The following is a 15,600-nucleotide window of genomic DNA, read 5'->3' as shown; positions in this document are numbered from 1 at the left end:
GGCAGACTATGTGGTGGAGTTCCGGCTGCTAGCAGCGAAGGGTACCTGGAGCCCGGAAGCGCTGTTCGACACTTTCCTGCATGGATTATCGGAGAAGGTAAAGGATGAGCTGGCAGCCCAAGAACGACCGATGGATCTCGACTCACTCATCGCTTTAACCGTTCGGATCGATGCTTGGCTATGGGAACGAAGGAGGGAGAAAAGGTTTGATTGCGGTCCCAATCGCTCACTCGGGGTCCCACCTTGCAGCTGATAAACTCCAGAAGTCCCCAGTGTCTACGTCCCCGAAAGGATCCGTGCTTACTTCAAATCAAATCAAATCAAATCAAATTTTATTTGTCACATACACATGGTTAGCAGATGTTAATGCGAGTGTAGCGAAATGCTTGTGCTTCTAGTTCCGACAATGCAGTAATAACGAGCAAGTAATCTAACTAACAATTCCAAAAAAAAACTACTGTCATACACAGTGTAAGGGGATAAAGAATATGTACATAAGGATATATGAATGAGTGATGGTACAGAGCAGCATAGGCAAGATACAGTAGATGATATCGAGTACAGTATATACATATGAGATAAGTATGTAAACCAAGTGGCATAGTTAAAGTGGCTAGTGATACATGTATTACATAAGGATGCAGTCGATGATATAGGGTACAGTATCAACGTATGCATATGAGATGAACAATGTAGGGTAAGTAACATTATATAAGGTAGCATTGTTTAAAGTGGCTAGTGATATATTTACATCATTTCCCATCGATTCCCATGATTAAAGTGGCTGGAGTAGAGTCAGTGTCATTGACAGTGTGTTGGCAGTAGCCACTCAATGTTAGTGGTGGCTGTTTAACAGTCTGATGGCCTTGAGATAGAAGCTGTTTTTCAGCCTCTCGGTCCCAGCTTTGATGCACCTGTACTGACCTCGCCTTCTGGATGGCAGCGGGGTGAACAGGCAGTGGCTCGGGTGGTTGATGTCCTTGATGATCTTTATGGCCTTCCTGTAGCATCGGGTGGTGTAGGTGTCCTGGAGGGCAGGTAGTTTGCCCCCGGTGATGCGTTGTGCAGACCTCACTACCCTCTGGAGCGCCTTACGGTTGAGGGCGGTGCAGTTGCCATACCAGGCGGTGATACAGCCCGCCAGGATGCTCTCGATTGTGCATCTGTAGAAGTTTGTGAGTGCTTTTGGTGACAAGCCGAATTTCTTCAGCCTCCTGAGGTTGAAGAGGCGCTGCTGCGCCTTCCTCACGATGCTGTCTGTGTGAGTGGACCAATTCAGTTTGTCTGTGATGTGTATGCCGAGGAACTTAAAACTTGCTACCCTCTCCACTACTGTTCCATCGATGTGGATGGGGGGTGTTCCCTCTGCTGTTTCCTGAAGTCCACAATCATCTCCTTAGTTTTGTTGACGTTGAGTGTGAGGTTATTTTCCTGACACCACACTCCGAGGGCCCTCACCTCCTCCCTGTAGGCCGTCTCGTCGTTGTTGGTAATCAAGCCTACCACTGTTGTGTCGTACTTCGAGTCCCTCCAAGAGCCCCCGGAGACTGCCGATTCACCCCGAGCCAATGTAGCAGGGCTGGGCTGTCTCCAGCCGAACGTGTACACATACTTGAGACCCAGAGTTATTTGTATTGCGGAACTGATGGTTAATTTGTGTCTACTTGTCCCTTCAAGAGAGGTAGTTCATTCATTGGAGTGAGTACACTGGTGGGTCTGAAAAATAATTGTTCTTCTCCCCCTACTCGCTCCCCTCTCTATGCCACTCTTCTGTGGGGCGACCAGTCCAAGTCTCTCCAGGTACTCATTGACTCGGGGGCCGATGTAAGTCTCATGGACGTTACCCTGGCGTCCGAGCTGGGCATCCCCACTCAACCCCTCTCCATTCCCATGGGTGTTAGAACGCTGGACGGGCGCTCTATAGGCCGGGTCATCCACCAGAACAGCCGTCAGCCTACGAGTGTCGGGGAAACTACAGCAAGGATATCCAATTCCTGCTGGTGGAGTCTCCGCAGGTCCCCGTGGTATTGGGATTCCCTTGGCTCCAGCGACACAATCCCTCCATTGACTGGGCTACTGGTGCCATCGTGGGCTGGAGCCCATCCTGCCACACTCATTGCCTGAAGTCAGCTCTGCCTGCCCCGGGACGTCTTCCTGGAGGCTTGTAAATTGCCCATGACCTCTCTGCAAGCTCCGCAGAGTACCAGGACCTCCGGGAGGTGTTCACTAAGGCCCGGGCCACTTCGCTTCTGCAGCACCGACCGGTATCCAAGAAGGTCAAATCTGAGGCACCAGCACATCGCTACAGGGCCGTGTCTACACCCCCGGAGGCCGAGACCTGTCCTTCCCGCTCCAAGATCATTAGATCATTAGCCCCTCTGCTGTTCGTCCTCTGTTGCCCTGTACCTTCCATATTTTAACCTACATTTTTAGAGTCAAAACCATGTCTGACTGCCCCTTCTGTTTCTATGCCCATCCCTCCCCCTGTGTCATCAAGTGGCAGCCAGCATACACAGTGAGACGCCTCCTGAGGGTTCGACCACGGGGCACTGGTTTCCAGTACCTAGTTGACTGGGAGGGTTATGACCCGGAGGTGAGGTGCTGGGTTCCTGCTAAAGACATCTTGGACCCGGCCCTCATCGCCAAGTTTCACCGCCGGCACCCCAGTCAACCAGGTGGAACGCCAGATGGCGTCCCTAGAGGTGGGGTACTGTCACGCCCTGATCTGTTTCACCTGTCCTTGTGCTTGTCTCCCTCCTCCAGGTGTCGCTCATTTTCCCTATTTTCCACTGTGTATTTATACCTGTATTCTCTGTCTTGTTCATTCAAGCTTACCAACGTTTTTCCTGTCAGCTCCTATCGTTTCCCAGCCCCCCTTTGCTAGTCCTCCCGGTTTTAACCTTTGCCTGTCCTGACCCTTTACCCGCCCGCCTGACCTCTCTGCTTGACCCTGAGTCTGCCTGCCATCCTGTACCTTTGCCTTACCCTGGATTTTCCCCTGCATGCCTTGACCTGTCAGTGCCTGCCCCTGTTTGCTACAATAAACAGTGTTACTTTGACAGTCTGCATCTGGGTCTTACCTTGATTCCTGATACCTGTCTCTGCCAGGCAGGGTGAATTCACTGCTGCTGTGTGTTTCAAGTGTCGCCCTGCACTGTCTTGCATCATTGAACATTTCTTCTGGATATCTGCCTGCTTCCTGACCCACTTTCTCTCCTTAATATTTCAATATTTAGATCAAGATATATGAAGGCAGATGAAATGTGGCGTCGGTGGAGTGAATCGCGTTTTGAGGGAATATATCAATATTACATAAAGGTTTGAATTATGAATGTCTTTATTGAAGATGTCCATGGGGCGAGTTTCTCCTTATAAAATGTATAGGCTAAGTGAAATGGGATTCTGTCCTCCAAGTTCTTATTCTAGTACATGTTGAATAGCATCAGTGTCACTTATCCACATGGCTCAAGGCTCACCTGGCAATCTTCATTAAAGATATATAGTCCTTGGCAAGGTTACTGTACATGTCGGTTGTTTTGCTCTAGGACACCCACAAGCCTCACAAGACTTGTCTGAAAGTTTTAAAAAACTGAATGGAATAATATACGGAAGTACTTAGTGCCAAAAAAAAGTGGTTGAATATGGATATAATTTATTTGACAATCTGATCTTTCTTATATCTCTCAGATATAAGAAAGACACTTCAAAACATTAATTTTTGACTATCTGTTTTGCCATGTATGAATAAGAACATGTTAGTTTTTATGGAATAATAGCAGTAAGGCAAAATTCAATGTTTCATCAAATATTTATTTTTCATATCTGTTTTTATACTTACAGGGGTCCTACAATTCTAAATCACATAGCTAAATGATCCTCCGTATGACCATCTTAAAACAATCCTGTATGTTAGCTTAGTAGAAACCCAACCCCTGGCCCTTAGACCTTAGGGGGTACTCATTAAAATCCCGTAAATCACTTCATTATTCCCTTTTTGCTTACAAGGCTCTACTACAATAGCTTCTGAAATACCTAACTTCGCATTTAAAATATAAAAACATGAGATAACGAACCCGTTCACAAGGTTGGATAACTCTTGAGGTTCCTCGGGTGTCACGCCCTGGTCTAAGTATTTTGTGTTTTTCTTCATGTATTGGGTCAGGCCAGGGTGTGGCATGGGGTTTTTGTATTGTGGTGTGTTTTGTCTTGGGGTTTTGGTGTGTGTGTATTGGGATTGTAGCTAGTGGGGTTATCTAGCAAGGTCTATGGCTGTCTGGAGTGGTTCTCAATCAGAGGTAGGTGTTTATCGTTGTCTCTGATTGGGAACCATATTTAGGCAGCCATATTCTTTGAGTTTGTCGTGGGTGATTGTCCTTAGTGTCTTTGTTCCTGTCGCTGTGTTAGTTGACACAAGTATAGGCTGTTTCGGTTTTCGTTACGTTTATTGTTTTGTAGTGTTTTGTGTGTATTCGTGTTACGTTTGTTTGATTAAACATGGATCGCAATCTACACGCTGCATTTTGGTCCGACTCTCCTTCACCACAAGAGAACCGTTACATCGGGTCTCCACCAAACTAAGTAAATACGCTTTTAGTTTTAAAGCACCTCATTGCTGGAACCAACTACAAAATACATTACAATTGGATTTCATGGTGCCACTCTGGGAATTTTAAATATTGATTGAGGACCTTCTTATTGAGGAATGTCATTGTTTTTCTTGAATATTTGTGTTGCGCTGAATATGACAAGTTTTATATTGTATTAGATTTTTTATTTGACTTGTATATGCAGGGCTCCCTTGTGAAAGAGACCCTGGTCTTAATGGTGACTGCATGCTTAAATGAAGGTCAAATAAAAGTTACAGTACTATATAGTACAAAGGATTGCAAAACCCCTATGGACCATCATTGTTATAGTACTATAGTACAGAGAATGGCAAAACAGAAATTGGCCCTGGCATTTCTAACAGATCAGACCATTATTTCCCTTGAGGCCCCCATTATTAGCCAAATAATGATGATTTTGCGCAAAAAAAGGACCAGCCCATCTGGCCAGTCTGCCCCTATATACTATCTTTGTTATAGTACAGAGCATGACAAAAGCCCTATGTGCCAGCTGTACTGTCACCTTGCACTGTCTTGCTTGTGTAGTTAATCTCAGGTGTTAATCATGGCATACCATATGCAGATGTCCAGACAGCAACATTCATTATCACAAACTCCCCCCCCCCCTTAGAATGGAGTCTGAGGAACACGCCATAGCTGGCCACTGTCATTTGTTCAGTTTGCACTGACAGGCCACTGTATTAAAGTGTCTGTGACATCTGGTCTGGGTGCCAGCGGTAGGCTCGACTTGGCTAATGAACTAACATGCTCATGTTGGCACTACCAAGCACACCATTTATTAGCAAGCCTGGCTGGAACTCACACGGGGTGCACTCTCAGCCTGTGTGGCAGACAGGGTCGCAGTGCTGCAGACTTGGTCATGTGTTTTCTGTATGTTCGCTGCTGTTTGGTTTTAAAATGGGTTTTAAACCAGGATAATATATTCAATATTTTGTTGAAAATATAGTTGGGTTTTATCAGTGAGCTAAGAGGTCATGCCTACGGGATTTGAACAAGGATATCAGTTTCAACAATAATCATACATATATACATACTGTATAACAAAAAGGACTGTTCCTTGCAAAATAAACATACAGAGGCAAATTTTGTGGTATTAAAAGGGATTTTAATGTAAATACATTAGCAAATTAGCTGCATTAAAATGTTTCACCTTTTATGTTGATGTCTTAAAATTGAAAAATGGCACAGGACACTTTAAACTGCTTAGTTTACTTACAAACCTCATTACAACCCTGCATGTCAGCATTTGAGTGAAACCAAAACACATTTCCTGTTTGTCCTCTGTCCCGTCTGTTTCCTTGTTCAGACACAGTAGAATCAAAGCAGAGGAAAGACTTAATACACAAACAGCATGTACACTTCACTGCCTGAAGTGGGGGGAAATAGAAAGAAAGACGTAATACACAAACAGCATGTACACTTCACTGCCTGAAGTGGGGGGAAATAGAAAGAAAGACTTAATACACAAACAGCATGTACACTTCACTGCCTGAAGTGGGGGGAAATAGAAAGAAAGACGTAATACACAAACAGCATGTACACTTCACTGCCTGAAGTGGGGGAAATAGAAAGAAAGACTTAATACACAAACAGCATGTACACTTCACTGCCTGAAGTGGGGGGAAATAGAAAGAAAGACGTAATACACAAACAGCATGTACACTTCACTGCCTGAAGTGGGGGAAATAGAAAGAAAGACTTAATACACAAACAGCATGTACACTTCACTGCCTGAAGTGGGGGAAATAGAAAGAAAGACGTAATACACAAACAGCATGTACACTTCACTGCCTGAAGTGGGGGGAAATAGAAAGAAAGACGTAATACACAAACAGCATGTACACTTCACTGCCTGAAGTGGGGGGAAATAGAAAGAAAGACTTAATACACAAACAGCATGTACACTTCACTGCCTGAAGTGAGGGGAAATAGAAAGAAAGAAACGTCAGACATCTGAGGTCGAACTACAGTTAAGTAAACATCTAGTTCTGCATGCCTGTATCACCACCTGTAATACATTTTGGGGGGCTTTTGTGGAGAAAATAAAATTCTACAGAATGCTTTAGAAACAGAGAAAATAACTGAAATGTATAAATAGGACATACAAATGAAGACTCATCTTCTTTTTGAATGGATTCTGAGTCAACAGTATATACAATACATGACAGATGACACTATTATCCTTAGTTTGTTTCAACAAGATAGTGTGCTTCCGCACTGTTAGCTTTAAAGGTATCTGTCGAGCATCATGGCTGGTACGCCTGCAGTCACTACCATATTCCCTTTGACCGTATCTCTCTACAACCCCTGGCTACTCTCTGTCAATGTGGGTTTGACATCATGGGTGCAGTCAGCCTGTGGGTGAGGGGCTTTGGGGCAGTGGGGCTGTGCTTTCCCCTAGGTAACACATCATGTCTGTAGTAATGATCTGCTCTCTGGGATGGAAAAGGTGGGAGAGGTGATACTGGTGCAACTACAGTATGATTACTATGGTGAAACCAAGGTGAACTGGAAAACCTCTTCTTTTGCTTCAAGGGAAGAGTATAAGTTCTGCTAAACTTTTCAGCATTAACAAAAGTATCAAATGCAAATGCAAATCCAATCAAATCTAATATATAAGCATGTCATTCATTGAAGGTTGTATGGAAACACAACATGCTAGTATGTATGATATGACTAACTTAATCAGAGTGATCAAACAGACTACATGCATTATATAGTCTATGCATTCACCTGGCCAGGTTGACTTGGACAGCGAAGATGCTACACATCCACAGAACCATCCGCATATCTGAAAAAACAGGCAAGTGACAAAGTTTGACAATCTTATTGTAGTTATTGTTGTTATTGTAGACTTTGGATCAGGTAGAGGAAACATCGCCTGGTGGCTATTCTTTGTGATTTGAATTTGAAACAGCCATTCATGAGCTACTGAGTAAGTACACTCTTATAAAAAAAAGGTGTTATCTAGAACCTAAAAGGGTTATTCGGCTGTCCCCATAGGATAACTTTTTTTGGTTTCAGGTATAACACTTTTGGTTCCAGGTAGAACCATTTTGAAAATAGTTTTACCTGCAAAAAAAGGGTTCTACCTGAAACCAAAAAGGTTTCTCCTATGGGGACAGCGGAAGAACCCTTTTTTTCCTTGAAAAAATAGGAAAGTTGTGGTTGATGAGCAATGGCTCACTGACGGCTCAGTCTAGTCCAGACATGATCGGCTATGAAAAGCCAACTGACATTTACTCCTGAGGTGCTGACCTGTTGCACCCTCTACAACCACTGTGATTATTATTATTTGACCATGCTGGTCATTTATGAACATTTGAACATCTTGACCATGTTCTGTTATAATCTCCACCCGGCACAGCCAGAAGAGGACTGGCCACCCCTCATAGCCTGGTTCCTCTCTAGGTTTCTTCCTAGGCTCTGGCCTTTCTAGGGAGTTTTTCCTAGCCACCGTGCTTCTAGAGCTGCATTGCTTGCTGTTTGGGGTTTTAGGCTGGGTTTCTGTACAGCACTTTTTGACATCAGCTGATGTAAGAAAGGCTTTATAAATAAATGTGATTGATAAGAAACGTCTTTGTGTGCTGAGCTGTGCAGACACCATCCCTGCTATGCAATCGACCCAGATGCCAAGCTAATTTGTGAACTGGCAGGACTGGGTGGCTGTACACCCCAATAGGTGCAACAACAGTAATTTAGTTGTCTTTCTCTATCTGTGAAATAATCAGGGAAAACAAACAATAATGGAAAATGAAATCTTTTCATGCATGGATAAGGCACTCAGCTGTAAACTCAACAAATTGTGTTGCTTATTAACTTGTGTGAGTGAATCTTTTCCCTGGTAATACACCTAGATCTGCTCCAACTAATCTCCCTCTGCATACCAATATTTCGATTTCTAGAGTGGAGAGCATTCATGAGTATTTGTATAAAATAAGTGCTATCTGCAGTATTACTATGGTATATATACTGTACTGCTTTTTAACATAATCATGCAGAATATAACATGGGGTTACTCCTTTTATTGTCAATGGTTAGTATTGGATTGAAAGCCTTGTAAGCATATTAATTCCTTCCCAAATACCCAGGTTTACTCTGCCAAGCCAAGTGCATTGTGTCATGTTTGGCTAGTCGAACGTCAAACTCTTCATTGAGACAGTGCTGAAACATCAATCTATGGGCGAGTCACTACCACATTTTAATTTGTGCCGAAATCAAAATTAAAGAAAAGTTATCTTGCAAATTCAGCAGGCTATGGTGTGAAATAGGCTTTTAGAAGTGGCGTCTTAATTTGACAATGTATCATTAATTCCGTCTTTGGCGTGCGTATCAATGCACCTATCACTCCTTCTTCTATCTGGGGAACAGCTTGTTGCATTGTGGCCATAGACATATAATCTATAGAAAGGATTTGGAACCTCTAACCCTGGCTTTGACTGTTAACCTCATGGCCACGCTAGCAATGGCTGCCAGTCTCGACTTGAATGGGAACTGCCATCTATGGATTATATGTCTATGGTTGTTTGCAGCTGTCGATTTATTTAGAAAATTTCAAAATACAATCGCGTGAAAAATGTACTGTTTGGAAAGCCAATGCTGTCATTACTAAATGTGTAATGTGATAGGTATTTTAACATGACATTTTTTTACACACAAAAAAAACCTTGATTAATAGAATATTTAATCAGTCGTCTTCCTCAAATGAAGGGATGACACAATCTTTGCCAGAGGGAGGGTATCTGATTTCATTGGTCCTTAACTCGTGGTTCAGACACTTCATTCAGGATAAATTAGTTAACCCTGAGTTAACCTGTCCTGGAGCAGGTTGGTTCTGATGGATTTGTTGCCATAGAAATGTACCCGGTCTAACCAAAATTACCTAGTTAACTCCTCAAACTACATATGTACGTATGTAGTATAGGGCTCTGGTGAATCAAATTGCATAGGACCACGTTACAATTATTCAACACGGGTCCATTTAACATAGTATTAATGAAATAGAGGTTTGCTCATTTTTCTACAAAAAAAAGAGTAATCTGAGAAGTCTTGAAGCACTTCGGTCTTTAACAATAGCTTACATCACATCTAACAGAACAATGACTAATGGAATTCTCTTTGGGAATCCAGCTCTGGTAATGACTCACTGGAAATCTGTATGTGGGAAGGTTCTGAACAATGGACCATACTTTAAGAAATGTACACCAACATTCAAAGCAGGCTTGGGGATTTGAGCTCTTGGCTTGTGTCAAGCTGGCGACACACTTGTTATGAAAATGGATCTGAGAGTGTTTTTGGCAAAGGCTTAATGAATGGCACTGGCAGACGTCTTTTAGCCCAGCAACAGAAATCAGTCCTAGTCATAACGGCAAATAAACAGCCCGCCATGCAAATCTGGTCTGGAGGCCTCCTAACGGGATACACCTGCTGAGAGCCAAGTGCCTCATCTACAGGGAGAAGAAGATGGCTTTCAAAGTCAAGGGCAAAGAGGAGGACAGCTGTTCATAGAAAATAATGAATCGTGAAAAATAATACTTTTTGGGGAATTATTCAAAAGCCTTTGAAAGTAGGCCTATTGTCCTTCAGCAGTTGTCCTTAAGCAAATATTTTGATGTTACAAGAGTGTAGAACAATAGGAACTAGATCCCTCTCTTCAGGCTTAATGTAACGGTTTCAAAAGCTTTTCAAAATCAACAAAGAACCCCAAACAGATGAATCAGTAGCCTTTTTCTGAAAGCTAAATATGAATTTCTGAACCCTGAATATGAATTTAAAGGCAATGTTCCCGCGTTCTCAGACTGCATTCACGGTACACGCTGCATATGTCAGCTCAACTGCTATAGGGCTGAACTTCTGCGATACGGATTGAAGTGAGCCCTCCGATGTACCTATTCAACTCTTAATTACTTGGAGACACCTAACTGCTGTGAAATAAACAGTATTTTATTTGTGTTGTAAAGAGCTTTTGTAGTTCACATGGTTTTCACATTTTGGATTGCAGCACAAATAGAAGTTATGGTTCAGAGATCTTCAATGGATCAACTTAACCCTTCTTCCTCATGGCTTCCCACAAACTCACACATGTGAGGAGAGCAGAGAGCTACCACTTAAATAAGCACTGGCTTGCTCTCTGAATGGCTTATAGAGTTAATTAACAAAAGGCTGTGCCCCTTCTTTGTCAACCCAACCCCTATAGTTTTTGTAGAGTTAAAAAATAATAATAATGAGGACAAAATTAATTCATTTTACAGCAGGTGTGCAAGAAAGATTCCAGATACTTACCATGCTCATTTGCACCAAGCTAATTTATGATGGTGCCCAGCTCTTCTGGTAGGTTAAGGGACTCCACAGTCCCTTGGGAAGAGTTTACTATGTGCTCCATACTGAGAGTTCAGAGCCTAGAACAGGAAAGAAAACAGAGTACACAATATGTAAATTGCAATACAAAAGGAAATAGAGAGAGGAGGAAGGGACATACCCAAAGAAATGTGGGAAACATACAGTGCTCAAGGCTATTGTAAACGCAGCTATTTGAGATCGACTACTGAATCTGTGACTCCAGAAAATCGCTATTCACTTATGAATGTAGCCAACCAAAGGCACAATTAATGGGCCATAGTGGCACCCTCCTCTTCCTTGAGAGCTGCTACAGTTCCTCATCAGCTAATTGTGCTGCTGTTATCCTCCTGAATTAAATTACAGAATCAGCAAGATACTTCTCTGGAACCATGCTGTTCAACTAGAATCCTTTTAACACTCAATGAGGTGTGATATTTTCTATACAAAACAGTTTGATATCTTACATCTGTTTTATTGGAATCTGAGATGGATCACGACTATCTTTTATGAATTTAGCATCATACTGCAGATAATAAAGGCTGGATCTTAACTTACAGCTAGACATTTACAGCACAGTTTAAATTAGTTGTTTCTTTATGGACTGTTTAAATGAAGAGAGTGTGTTTTCTGTGCCATGTTGGCCCACAACCACGTTATCTTGGCCAGAAAAAAGGCAATTGTAAGTAATCCATTAAACAGGTTCTGTACCAGTTCTATGTGTAGCCACTTTCATTGACTACCATGACACTCCACAGAGAAGACAAATTAGATGCTCAGGAAATTGTTTTTCAAAGTTTGGCTGTGACAAGGCTTTACCAGAAGCGTGACTGCAAGATGGCAATCTTTCTGTGACACTGATTTGAGCAGACTCAAAGCCCTGTGTACAGTACTGTACCTGTCTGGTCAAACATGTATGTCCTATCCCACTTTAGGATCAATACATTCGCAGCTTACAGGGAGTACAGACATACACTACCACTCAAATGTTAGGACATACCTACTCATTCCAGGATTTTTCTTTATTTGTATCAAAATGATGAAGTAACCAGTGGTGTAAAGTACTTCAGTAAAAATACTTTAAAGTACTACTTAAGTATATTTTTGTTGTATCCCTACTTTACTTTACTATTTATATTTTTTACAACTTTTACTACTTTTACTAAATAATGTACGTTTTTCTCCATACATTTTCCCTGACACACAAAAGTACTCGTTATATTTTGAATGCTTAGCAGGACAGGAACATTGTCCAATTCACACAGTTATCAAGAGAACATCCCTGGTCATCCCTATTGCCTCTGATCTGGTGGACTCACTGAACACAAATTTTAGTTTGTAAAAGATGTCTGAGAGTTGGGGTGTGCCCCTGGCTATCCGTAAATTTAAAAAACAAGAAAATTCTGCCATCTGGTTTGCATAATATAAGGAATGTATATAAGGAATGTGAAATTATTTAGACTTTTACTTTTGCTTTGGATACTTAAGTATATTTTAGAAATTACATTTAATTTTGATACTTATATTTAAAACCAAATACTTTTAGACTTTTACTCAAGTAATATTTTCCTGGGTGACTTTCACTTTTACTTGAGTAATATTCTATTAAGGTATGTTAACTTTTACTCAAGTATGACAATTGGGTACCTTTTCCACCACTGGATATAACACATGGAATCATGTGGTAACCAAAAAAGTGTTCAACAAATCAAAATATATTTTATATTTGAGATTCTTCAAAGTAGCCACCCATTGCCTTGATGACAGCTTTGCACACTCTTGACATTCTCTCAACCAGCTTCATGCGGTAGTCATCTGGAATGGTGTGCCTTGTTAAAAGTACATTTGTGGAATTTCTTTCCTTCTTAATGCGTTTGAGCCAATCAGTTGTGTTGTAGGGGTGGTATACAGAAGATATTTATATTTGGTAAAAGACCATGTCCACATTATGTCAAGAACAGCTCAAATAAGCAAAGAGAAATTACAGTCCATCATTACTTTAAGACATGCTCAGTCAATGCGGGAGATTTCATGAATTTGAACGTTTCTTCAAGTAAAGTCACAAAAACCATCAAGCTCTATGATGAAACTGGCTCTTATGAGGACCGCCACAGGAAAGGAAGAGTTACCTCTGCTGCAGTGGATAAGTTCAGTAGAGTTACCAGCCTCAGAAATTGCAGCCCAAATAAATGCTTCACAGAATTCAAGTAACAAACACATCTCAACATCAACTGTTCAGAGGAAACTGCGTGAATCAGGCCTTCATGGTCGAATTGCTGCAAAGAAACCACTACTAAAGGACACCAATAAGAAGAAGAGACTTGCTTTGGCCAAGAAACACGAGCAACGGACATTAGACTGGTGGAAATTTGTCCTTTGGTCTGATGAGTCCAAATTTGTGTTCCAACCACCGTGTCTTTGTGAGAAGCAGAGTAGGTGAACAGATGAGCTCTGCCTGTATGGTTCCCACCAAGAATCATGGAGGAAGAGGTGGGATGGTGTGGAGGGGCTTTGCTGATGACGTTGTCTGTGATTTATTTAGAATTCATGGCACACTTAACCAGCATGGCAACCACAGCATTCTGCAGCGATACGCCATCCTATCTGGTTTGCGCTTAGTGGGACTATCACTTGTTTTTCAACAGGACAATGACCCAACACACCTCCAGGCTGTGTAAGTGCTATTTGACCAAGAAGAAGAGTGATGGAGTGCTGCATCAGATGACCTGGCCTCCACCATCATCCGACCTCAACCCAATTGAGATGGTTTGGGATGAGTTGGACTGCAGAGTGAAGGAAAAGCAGCCAACAAGTGCTCAGCATATGTGGAAACTCCTTCAAGACTGTTGGAAAACCATTCTAGGTGAAGCTGGTTGAGAGAATGCCAAGAGTGTGCACAGCTGTCATCAAGGCAAAGGGTGGCTACTTTGAAGAATCTCAAATATTAAATACATTTTGATTTGTTTAACACCTTTTTGGTTACTACATGATTCAAATGTGTTATTTCATAGTTTTGATGTCTTCACTGCTATTCTACAATGTAGAAAAGAGTAAAAAATAAAGAAAAACCCTTGAATGAGTAGGTGTGTCCTTTTGACTGGTACTGTAGTATACTTTGAATGTCCAACTCAGGGTTAAATGCTGCCATTAGTAAACTATAGTATGAGTCTAGTAATCTGATTCCATGGATGACAATCAATCTCTCTGTCTGTTACCTGTTACATTGTTTATTAATACGGACTGACATTTCAATTGAAATCCATGTGTTGAAAGATAATAGAGAGAATGGAGACCAAGGGTTTACTAATCAAAAGGGTCAAATTAAATCTTCTTACATAATTTTTTCCCCATAATGATGAGAACTGATGTATGAGGATTTAAGGTAATCTAATAACTTAATACGTAATTCCCTATATGATCCTACACAAGCTACTGCAACATGCTTTAACAAAGTCCATGTTAGAGTCAATTATTCATGATCCTTCACACCTGCAGAGCACCTGAAGTAATACGCGTTAAAACCAAATACATGTTACATATTGTAGGATCTGTTTTTCAGAGTTGAAGCCATAGCACCAGCTGGGTCACATCTTTATAATCAGCTCTGTAAATGAGATCTCCAGTATTGGCAAGTGCTTTTGCAATCAATACATTGAGGATGGTTTGCAGGAGGTTTATCTAATATCTAGTTCAGAAGTAAATTAACTATCTATTTAATGTCACATCTTTATCAAGATCAGCCTGCCGACTATGCCATCGCTGCTTCAGAAAGACATTAACAACAGGAAGCATCTGAGCCGGCCAGTGGCCATTATCACTGCATCCATGTGTATCTGTATTGTAATAAAGATCCCAGCTCAGCCCTTAAGGTATTTAAGATTAACACATTTCCACTTAATGTTATTTGTATGACTTCAGGTAAGGCATATAATGGTATCGTACTCCAGAAAGGTATGGAAAGTGTTAGGAGTGTAATGTGAGCCACCAGATGCCAATAAATCCACTGGCATATTGAGATTGATTTAATAATTTAAAGGGCCAATCAACGGTTGAAACAATAACAAAGAGTACACCTGGCTATTGTTTCCGTAAAAAACTGACCATCCATGATATCAAAATGATAGTTTTAACCATGTTTTACTTTGTTTACAAACATTGGAGTACAACAAGCTTATATTTTGGGTTCTGATGGGGTACGACAGAGAAACTAAGCTTATGAGGCTAATATATAAGTTATAATCTTTGAGAATCAATGGGTACAAAAATGTAAAAAATAAAAAATGTAGAAACTGCAGATTGCCCCTTTAAGGGAAATGTGTTGATAGTGATACCACTAATGAGGAAATGAATGGTAAACAGAAAGCAGTTTACCGATATTAATGCAGCTGTTTTAGATGCCTACATCTCTACCATTCTTTATGTTTGTTGTCTAATATAGTTTGAAGGACCCTGTGTTAAAAATTGGGAACCAGTTAGGCTACCACAAACAAGTAACCTCATACAGTAGATCTTCCACAAATAATATGCTTAATTAAGTGTTCTCTAACTAGATATTACTTTACCATTAGATTTGCCTTGCTAATACTACTGCATCATTTGTAATAGAACTTTTAATTACCCATATGTTAGAAGCATTGCA

The 15,600-nt window shown here is 41.3% G+C and overlaps 1 protein-coding gene across 2 annotated transcripts in view; it reads right to left on the bottom strand.

The window, feature by feature from the left end:
• Positions 1-6,369: 6,369 nt before the first annotated feature.
• Positions 6,370-15,600, bottom strand: part of khdrbs2 (KH domain containing, RNA binding, signal transduction associated 2) — a 124,305-nt gene continuing 115,074 nt past the window's right edge. Inside the window, exons 11-12 of one of the 2 annotated variants that reach the window (XR_006083900.1) lie at positions 10,908-11,023; positions 6,370-7,416 (exon numbers count right to left, since the gene is read on the bottom strand). The gene's annotated coding sequence lies outside the window, so the exon portion shown is untranslated. Of the gene's footprint in view, positions 7,417-10,780; positions 11,024-15,600 lie in introns of those variants that run through there. The other variant, XM_024430251.2, reaches the window with a different exon arrangement.

Source organism: Oncorhynchus tshawytscha, linkage group LG01 (assembly GCF_018296145.1).
Source record: "Oncorhynchus tshawytscha isolate Ot180627B linkage group LG01, Otsh_v2.0, whole genome shotgun sequence".
Classification (NCBI taxonomy): Eukaryota; Metazoa; Chordata; class Actinopteri; order Salmoniformes; family Salmonidae; genus Oncorhynchus; species Oncorhynchus tshawytscha.
This window is presented reverse-complemented; position numbering and strand designations above follow the sequence as displayed.